The sequence below is a fragment of the Taudactylus pleione genome, unplaced genomic scaffold (assembly GCF_031769625.1).
Source record: "Taudactylus pleione unplaced genomic scaffold, aTauple2 ptg002294l, whole genome shotgun sequence".
NCBI lineage: Eukaryota > Metazoa > Chordata > Amphibia > Anura > Myobatrachidae > Taudactylus > Taudactylus pleione.
This window is the reverse complement of record NW_028286685.1, coordinates 76,357-87,264: the sequence shown is the minus strand read 5'-3', so window position 1 is coordinate 87,264 and position 10,908 is coordinate 76,357.

The following is a 10,908-nucleotide window of genomic DNA, read 5'->3' as shown; positions in this document are numbered from 1 at the left end:
AAAAAGTATCAAAATCTGCACTAATGGTTGTTTTGATGCCATCTAGTGGTCAGTGTTAGAAAATGCCAAGTCCAGACAAGAGATAACAGGCCTGATTCATTACGGATCGCAATATTGCGCACTCATGCATGCAGTTCAACTGCGATAACATGCAAATCCATTGCAATCGCAACGCAAACTCAGCACTATATAAGGACGCCCACTTTACATTGCACACATGCGTAATACTTAGCAGAATAGCGAAACCATCGGTACAATCGAGTACCATCGCAGACTCATGCACATTTGAACAAGCCCTGACCTTACTCAGAAATTGCTAACAACCACGCACACTTTGAGACCATGTATGGTAATGGACAATTTATGCACGCCCCTGCAACGGTGTGCGAACTGGCACACCTGCGTTTCCCTGACCACCACCCCCAGTCACCACCCAGAAACGGTGCTTCCTGTCAGTCTGCGTAGCCTCTGCGATCGCAGTCCCGATCACAAAAGCTAGTTTGCGCACTGCAAAGCATATGCATACGCGGACGCAACAATCAGGCGACTGCGTGCGTAATCGCCGTTGCGTACGGTAATGAATCAGGCCCAATGTTGGGTTTGTATCATGGAGATGACCAATCCAAGCGCATTCCGTATCTGAAACCCCTAATCCTGGTTTCCCCGGTTAAAATTTTTTAATTCTGTTACCTACACATCTCAATTCATATGTTCAGACAATAGTAGCCGTTTAGCATGTATGGTACACAATACACGTACAGGACCAGAAAGCCGTTTAGCATGTATGGTATACAATACACGTGCAGGACCAGATAGCAGTTTAGCATGTATGGTATACAATACACGTGCAGGACCAGATAGCAGTTTAGCATGTATGGTATACAATACACGTGAAGGACCAGATAGTTTAGCATGTATGGTATACAATACACGTGCAGGACCAGATAGCCATTTAGCATGTATGGTGTACAATACACGTGCAGGACCAGATAGCCATTTAGTATGCATGGTGTACAATACACGTGCAGGACCATATAGCCATTTAGCATGTATGGTATACAATACACTTGCAGGACCAGATAGCAGTTTAGCATGTATGGTATACAATACACGTGCAGGACCAGATAGCAGTTTAGCATGTATGGCATACAATACACTTGCAGGATCAGATAGCCGTTTAGCATGTATGGTGTACAATACACGTGCAGGACCAGATAGCAGTTTAGCATGTATGGCATACAATACACGTGCAGGACCAGATAGCAGTTTAGCATGTATGGTATACAATACACGTGCAGGACCAGATTTTGGGAGTAGCCTCAGTCACATTCATTTCATCCTTGACCCTTCTCTCACTGGTTGTGAGCCACAGAAAGAGTACAGGGTGGGACACACTCCCACCTATAATGGTAGGACCATTTACCATGTATATAATTTAAAAGACTATTTCTGTGCAAACTATCACTCATTAACGTGTGGAGGCAGCTAGGTTACAACTATTTATTTTATGTACTTCCCACCAGTGTTCCTCTCACGGCCAGGTCTGTTACGCATTATTTTATGTACTTCCCACCAGTGTTCCTCTCACGGCCAGGTCTGTTACGCATTATTTTATGTACTTCCCACCAGTGTCCCTCTCACGGCCAGGTCTGTTACGCATTATTTTATGTACTTCCCACCAGTGTTCCTCTCACGGCCAGGTCTGTTACACATTATTCTATGTACTTCCCACCAGTGTTCCTCTCACGGCCAGGTCTGTTACACATTATTTTATGTACTTCCCACCAGTGTTCCTCTCACGGCCAGGTCTGTTACACATTATTTTATGTACTTCCCACCAGTGTTCCTCTCACGGCCAGGTCTGTTACGTATGCACAGCAACCCAACAAAATATAGAGCTCCCTTGCTCAGGGACGAATAAGTAATACGCCATTTGATACAATGATCTCTCAGCATTTGGCGCTTTCTCACCCGTAGGGCAGCCGATAAACTCTGGATGACGAAGACGACGGGAATTCCAGCATTTTTAATGGCCTCCACAGCTTCATCGTGTCTGGTTTCTCTCAGATCTACACCCGACACCTGGAAATTATATTCAGAGGCAAATTATACACCTCAAATACAGGTTCTGTGTCACTATTCTATCATAGGAAACATTTTTAACAACTGAAACACATAATCAGTTTTATTGCAAATTTAGTAATGTACAAATTAGTACCAACATTTAAAACAATGCAACTGGAAGGGGGGAATGATCTACATAATGGCCAGACAGGGAGTACAATAATAAAATGCAATAATTCTAGATACCATAGCTTAAACTAATATTTAAATTCACTAGTTGATAACGAAGGCAGAGGTTTTACGGTACTCTGTGTTCGTGGGATGCAATTCCCACACTTGTCTGGGGTAAAAGAATGGTGAGAATGGTAACATGATGGTAACAGGATGGTTGTAATGGTAACAGAATGGGTAAAATGGTAACAGAATAGTTAGATTGGTAACAGAATGGTTAGAATGGTAACAGAATGGTGAGAATGGTAACAGAATGGTTAGATTGGTAACAGAATGGTGAGACTGGTAACAGAATGGTTAGAATGGTAACAGAATGGTTAGAATGGTAACAGAATGGTTAGAATGGTAACAGAATGGTTAGAATGGTAACAGAATGGTTAGCACCTGTAAGTAACACCAGCGGCGATAGAGGCAGATAATTTATGTAATTGCAACTATTCTCCAACAACTTGGTTACCTCTCCTACGGTCTCTGCTATGACTATGCTAAATGCTAACAATACAATTATGTCATACAGAAGATTATGGAGATCGTCACAAATATTGGGGGTTGCAAAAAAAAGCTTTGAAGGGCCGCAGCAGACTAAAAGAGCCCTGTATCAGAACATAAGTCATCCGACAGGTCCTTATACTCCTGGCAAGAGACACATGAAGAACATTGAACCTGGTAAACGTCTCAATTGACATATGTAATACTTTAATATTTACAGATATTTTCAAACTTCGCTGCTAAGCAGATGCATGTAACCACACCCTATAGAGTCCTGCACTACACGATTAAGCTTCCTTGCAATGCAAGATGCTACCTAAATGAAGTTTGTATATTCATCATATTCTAAAAGGTCCTCCCACAAGTCAAAAATATATTGTTGGGTTATTGGGCTTCGCTTCTGACTAATTTTTCCCTATTGTTTGTGCGCACTTGTGTGCCTATGGTCGGGGGATTAGATCATAGGCTCCACAAATTGTACTGTACAAATGGTTAGATTGAAAAATACAGAAACTGTACAGGAACAAATCTTTAAAGCCTTGAAACTTAGGGTAAGTTGGTAACTATGCCATGGAAGTCCCAGGGGTGAGGAACCGGTAGGCGTCCAGCTCAGTGGAATAAGACGGGAAGGCGACGTCACCAGGAGGAACAAAATTTACAGAACTGTTCCACAAACTATTAGTCCCATGGTGCATTTACAGTGCATCCGGAAAGTATTCACCACGCTTCACTTTTTCCACATTTTGTTACATTACAGCCTTATTCCAAAATGGAATAAATTCATTTTTGTCCTCAAAATTCTACACACAATACCCCATAATGACAACATGTAAAAAGTTTTTCGAGATTTTTGCAAATTTATTTAAAATAAAAAAAACTAAGAAATCACATGTACATAAGTATTCACAACCATTGCTCAATACTTTGTTGATGCACCTTTGGTAGCAATTACAGCCTCAAGTCTTTTTTGAATATGATGCCGCAAGCTTGGCAACCTAACTTTGGGCAGTTTCGCCCATTCCTCTTTGCAGCACCTCTCAAGCTCCATCAGGTTGGATGGGAAGCGTCAGTGCACAGCCATTTTCAGATCTCTCCAGAGATGTTCAATCGGATTCAAGTCTGGGCTCTGGATGGGCCACTCAAGGACATTCACAGAGTTGTCCTGAAGCCACTCCTTTGATATCTTGGCTGTGTGCTTAGGGTCGTTGTCCTGCTGAAAGATGAATCGTCGTCCCAGTCTGAGGTCAAGAGCGCTCTGAAGCAGGTTTTCATCCAGGATGTCTCTGTACATTGCTGCATTCATCTTTCCCTCTATCCTGACTAGTCTCCGAGTTCCTGCTGCTGAAAAACATCCCCACAGCATGATGCTGCCACCACCATCCTTCACTGTAGTGATGGTATTGGCCTGGAGATGAGCAGTGCCTGGTTTCCTCCAAACATAATGCCTGGCATTCATGCCAAAGAGTACAATCTTTGTGTCTCATGGTCTGAGAGTCCTTCAGGTGCATTTTGGCAAACTCCAGGCGGGCTGCCATGTGCTTTTTACTAAGGAGTGGCTTCCGTCTGGCCACTCTACCATGTAAGCCTGATTGGTGGATTGCTGCAGAGATGGTTGTCCTTCTGGAAGGTTCTCCTCTCTCCATAGAGGAATGCTGTAGCTCTGACAGAGTGACCATCGGGTTCTTGGTCACCTCCCTGACTAGGGAGGTGACCAAGATCCCCCGATCCCCCGATCGCTCAGTTTAGACGACCGGCCAACTATAGGAAGAGTTCTTGTGGCTCCGAACTTCTTCTTTTTATGGATGATGGAGGCCACTGCTCATTGGGACCTTCAAAGCAGCAAATATTTTTCTGTACCCTTCCCCAGATTTTTGCCTCGAGACAATCCTGTCTCGGAGGTCTACAGACAATTCCTTGGACTTCATGCTTGGTTTGTGCTCTGACATGCACTGTCAAGTGTGGGACCTTATATAGACAGGTGTATGCCTTTCAAAATCATGTCCAATCAACTGAATTTACCACAGGTGGACTCCAATTAAGCTGTAGGAACATCTCAAGGATGATCAGTGGAAACAGGGTGCACTTGAGCTCAATTTTGAGCTTCATGGCAAAGGCTGTGAATACTTATGTACATGTGATTTCTTATGGAGCATACACATGGTCAGATTTGTCAGATCTGTCAGATGAACGATTGAACGATTTTTGACCGCATTAAAATGAATGGAATCGTCCAAGTCTGACTGCAAACACATCAGATGTCAGATATAGTTATCTGACCATCGGGAACGCGCATCATTCAAATCGTTCATCTGACAGATATGTCAGATTTTCCTTCAGATATGACCGATTGAACGATTTTTTAAATCATTATCGTTCAGATCTGAAGAAAAGTCTGACCGTGTGTATGCTCCATCAGTGTTTTTTTTTTAATGAAATTTGCAAAAAAATCTCAAAAAAACTTATTACACATTGTCATTATGGGGTATTGTGTGTAGAATTTTGAGGACAAAAATTAATTTATTCCATTTTGGGATAAGGGTGAACATAACAAAATGTGGAAAAAGTGAAGCGTTGTGAATACTTTCCGGATGAACTGTAGCTGTAAGTTTTGAACATTTCGATTTTGGAATTTACTCTTAAATTCTCCTATTCCCAATCCAACCACATCACCCGGTAGAATGAAATGATCGTGGCAGTTCTGCAAACCATACTGCAAATTTACAAATACAGTGCAGAATTGAAAAGGAAAAAGCTGGATAATGGGGCAATTCAATTAGCGGCCTGGCCGTGAAGTGCTGTCCAGGAAAGTTACATCGCGACCAGCAACATCGCTAGTTTCTCCTTGCACCCCATAGAAAACTAGCGATGCTCAGCCTACCCTAATAGGCAAATAGGAGCGCAGCCAAACATTGCGGGATGTGTACAGCGGCACAGCGTCTCCAATTCAATTGGTCGGTAAGACTGTATTGTTTGTATTTGCTATTACACTTACTTCTAGAATTTTATCTCCAGTCTTCAAGGCATTGGTTCTCCCCGCGGGACTGTCTTCCAGGACCTGCTTAATAAAAATCCCTTTCAGCTCCTCCCCATTTTTGAGGCGTTTTATAACGGTTTGCCCACCAACAATGCTGATTCCAAGGGAAACTTCAGGCTCTCTCCAAATTTCTACCCTGAAAGGAGATCAGAAAACAGGAGATGGTTGGACAACAGTAATGCAGTTATTGGAAGTGGTTAAAGACAGGGACGCACACTGACAGCTATGACATACACACGTGGGGCGCTCCAGTGGCTGAATGTTGGGGTCTCCTCTCCTTCCCCTTCTTCCCGTTCAGGTAGTTTCCTATAGATAGAATAAAAGTGACAAATGTAATACAGAGTACAAGACAGCAGTGCATCTTACTGCAAATGCCATTACTGCCATGCAAGTACCATGTACCAGTACATCCATGCCCTGCACCTGGGGCGAAGCTGGGAAGATAGAGAGCACTGGGCATCACAGGAATTTTTTGAAGTGGCCACTAACTGACTTCCATCGTTTTGTGCTGTTCTGCATAGCACGGCTATAGGCTACATGAGCTATCGTATACTACTGGAAAAGAAGGATACAACCGTATATACTCGAGTATATTTTTTGTGCTGAAAAAGTACCCCCATGGCTTATACTCGAGTGAAGTGTAGCGCTGACCGGACGGAGTTCAGTAAGTGCTACACACTGCCAAACACACAGCCGCCGGAGCCGGCAGCTGCGTGTTTGGTGTAATCAGCAGCGGCTGAGAGTCTGTCAGACTCTCAGTGGCTGCTGCTGCTCCCACTGCGGGAGCCATCTTCCGGCTCCCGCAGTGGGTAATGGGAGACACGTCGTCATGACGACGTCTCTACCATGCAAAGCGGCCGGAGGAGTGGATAGCGGCGGGACCAGGAGTGGGAGTTTCAGGTAAGTGATTTTTTTTTTTTAATTCTTATCACGTCTCTCTCTATTGGGGGGGGACTACAGGGGGCACTACCAGGGGGCGTTTACTACAGGGGGCACTACCAGGGGGCGATTACTACAGGGGGCACTACAAGGGGGCGATTACTACAGGGGGCACTACCAGGGGGCGATTACTACAGGGGGCACTAAAAGGGGGGATTACCACTGGGGGCACTACAAGGGGGGGATTACTACAGGGGGCACTATAAGGGGTGATTACCACTGGGGGTACTGCCAGGGGGGGATTACTACTGGGGGCACTAAAAGGGGGGGATTACCACTGGAGGCACTGAAAGGGGGGATTACTACTGGGTGCACTACCAGGAGGGATTACTACTGGGGGCACAACCAGGGGGAATTACTATAGGGGGCACTACCAGCTGTTGCCATTTCCCACACTAGGCTTATACTCGAGTCAATAAGTTTTCCCAGTTTTTTGGGGTAAAAGTAGGTACCTCGGCTTATATTCGGGTCGGCTTATACTCGGCGTATATACGGTAATACAACATTAAAGGCACTGTACCATCATTAACGTAATGTCCAGACAAGTTATTATCCTGCTTTAAAGAGACACAGAGGAGAACACATTTGGTGCTTCTTACAAAGTTCGTACAGTGAATATAATGGAGAAAATAACTTCATATTAACTGCTGGCTCGTAAAATAAGTTATTAGACTTCCAATGAAAACCTGGGAAGAGTAACTGTGCAGCCTTTGGCTAATCACTATTGGTACCTGCGATATGGGACCGTTAAAGTGCCCCCCCTTCGTCTACACACAGTGAAGACCGACAATTTTGGGGCAATATTCATCACCGAGGCAATAGGCAAAAAAGTGCCTTGTGCCTCAGTGATGTCACTGATCATTAGGAAATAGCTAAATCAAATATGGGCTCTTCATGCAAAATGTTCCAGGCGCCCTGCAAGTGTGTAAGCGACATTAAAAAATGCACAGTACAGGCAACATTATTAACCATGACAAGGAATTAACGCTGCTACTACAGAAAAAAAACTTCCAAAATACTAACAGGAAGCAAAATTACAACAAAACTCTACATCTATCTATGTTAAACAAAATTGAATCAAAGACGCAGTCTCACAGCTTTAACATTTAATGCGATCATGCCCAATATATTATTAAGTGTGACACCTACTGTATTTGCCTGAATGTATAACCGTTTATTAGATATCTAGATAGAGCCAGGAGCAATACAGGTTGAGTCTCCCATATCCAAAATGCTTGGGACCAGGGGTATTTTGGATATCGGAACATTCTGTATTTTGGAATAATTGCATGCCATATTAAAATATCTTAGCTATAGGGCCCAAATCTAAACACAATGCATTTATGATTTATATACACCTTATACACACAGCCTGAAGGTCATTTTATACCATATTTTCAATAATTTTGTGGCTCAAACAAAGTTTGTGTACATACATGAAATTTATTTATGTGTCATATACACCTTATACACACAGCCTATTGGTCAATTTATACTTTATTTTTAATAATTTTGTGCCTTAAACAAAGTTTGTGTGCATTGAACCATCAAAAATCAAAGTTTTCACTATCTCAGTCATGCTTAAAATATTCCGTATTTCGGAATATTTGGATATGGGATACTCAGCCTGTATCAGAAATGCATTCTAGAGAAGGCAAGGCAGACAGCACCACCTAGAGGAGACTAAAGAGCCAACAAATTACAACTAAGGCCCGTATTCAATTTGAGGCGAAAAGTCCAGACTTTTCGCCTGCTGGACTTTTCGCCTCCTTCACCTGTTTTCCAGGCAGAAAAGTATTGCGCGCGTGCCCACTATTCCCCGTATTCAAAGGACGCGAAAACGAGACCCGGCAAAACTGGGAGCGGCAAAAAAAATGGGAATTTTCGGGAAAACATCCTTGGACCCACCTAAAGATGAAGACATGGGGGTTCACTATGGGTACCCCCGTTTTTGCCTGCTGAAGGGAAGTCGGGTTTTTAAATAGCCGCGGCAGGTGCATAAATGCGGCTTTGAAGAAGGTGATACAGAAGAGGATTTAGCAATTTTTTTTTGGGAAAAAATAACTATGCCCATCAAATTTGGGGTACATGAAAATGGGTGCAAGCATATTTTTAACTCCCTAAAATGATTTTTTAAACATTCTTCAATAATATACCTGCCGCTACCACCCGCAATGCAGAAAACACCTTCCGCATATAAGGGAACCCCTGTGGATTTATTATCGCTATTTTAGAAGTGTGTTCGCTATTTTTTTACAACCAAAATTAAAAGTTCATTTTTTGGGGTGCCCCTTTTTTTTTTTTTTTACATACATTAATTTGAGGGGCCATTCCCAGTGGTGCAGGCTATTTTTTTTTTTAAGCCTGCACCCCTAAACCCCAATTCTGCACTTTTTTTCACCAGCTAAAGGAAGGAGAAAACTTATCCCTGTTTTTTTACAAAGACTTTTCGCACCTATGAAAAGTCTTTGAAATTGAATACAGGGATAATGCAAACAGGCGAAAATGATAACGGGTTTTCACCTCAAATTGAATATGGCCCTAAATGTGCAACTTTTTTAAAAAATGTTTCATTTCAGTAACTCTCCAATAGTCATTTTGCTGCAAATGGAGTACCCTCATTTTAAAGTAGGTGGACAAAGATTGGTACAGTAATTTTAATAAAGGAAATTCTGTTTGAACTAATAATGATGCACAGTGATTCAGTAAAAGTTGATGCAGTAATGTAGGAAGGAAAAATAAAGATTACACTGAAAGGATGAATAGTTAACGTGCCCTATTTATACCAACTGTGCATACTGTACTTAGGGGCAGATTAATACTACATCACGCCATAGACCCAAAGCCAAATATTTATTTTATGCCTGATAACCCCCTACTTTACACCATTTATTCTGTATGACGCACAATAAGCCTCATGCTTCCAGTATTTGCTGCTGCATCTCCCCAAGTTCATTGTAATATTCTGCACACCAAGATCATTTACATTACTCTGGCAGTCTGAATGGGTCCGGACATTGTGTACAGCAAGTTCCACTGACAGGCGTCACTTGGAGACGTGTTGGGGGTGCTGTCCCTCCAGGAAGGCACCTGAGCAGGATATTTATTTGGATACGTGAGTGCCGGGGTTTGCCAAAAAGTCTATTATATATATATATATATATATATATATATATATATATATGTATATATATAAAAATTATCGGCACTCACCAGGTAAAGAGGCATAGAAAGGTTTAATTTACCATTAAAACAATAAGGTGCATAAGATCAGTCGACGTTTCGATCCCATTTAAGGATCTTTATCGAGACATAACAGCAGTTCCCAATAGCAAGACAGCCAAGTGCAAAGTCTATATATAATATATTTTTATATATATACATATCTTGGAGCTGTGGCTGTACATTGTTGATATGTCTGATTGTCGCTATCGTTGATATGTGCTATTGGCTTGAAAAAGGTCTGGATATGACCGAAACGTCGCTATGCTATTTCAACTTTTTGATAATATTGGAAAAAATCATCTTTTTGCTACATCTGACTGGTGAGTGCCTCCATTGGGATATAGATATATATATACACACACACATATATACACATATATATACACACATATACATATATACACTCACATATATATATATATATATATATATATATATACACACATATATATATATATATATATATACATATACACACATATACACACACACATATATACACATATATATACACACATATACATATATACACACATATACATATATACACACACACACCTGTGAATGTTCAATGCAGCTCTTTATCACAAATATACATTTAAATTCCGGCAGGACCATTGTACGCGGACCCAAAAAGGGATGGGGCTTCAGAGGGTGGGTGTGGCTATTGTGCACTAGGGTGAATAAGAGGCACAGACAGTGTAATGGTTAGCGTTACTGCCTCACAGCACTGAGGTCATGGGTTCGATTCCCACTACAGCCCTAACTGTGTGGAGTTTGTATATTCTCCCTGTGCTTGTCTGGGTTTCCTCCGGGTACTCTGCTTTCCTCCCACATTCCAAAAATATACTGGTAGGTTAATTGGTTCCCAACAAAAAATGAATCCTAGTGTGTACATGTGATAGGGAAAATAGAGTGTAAGCTCC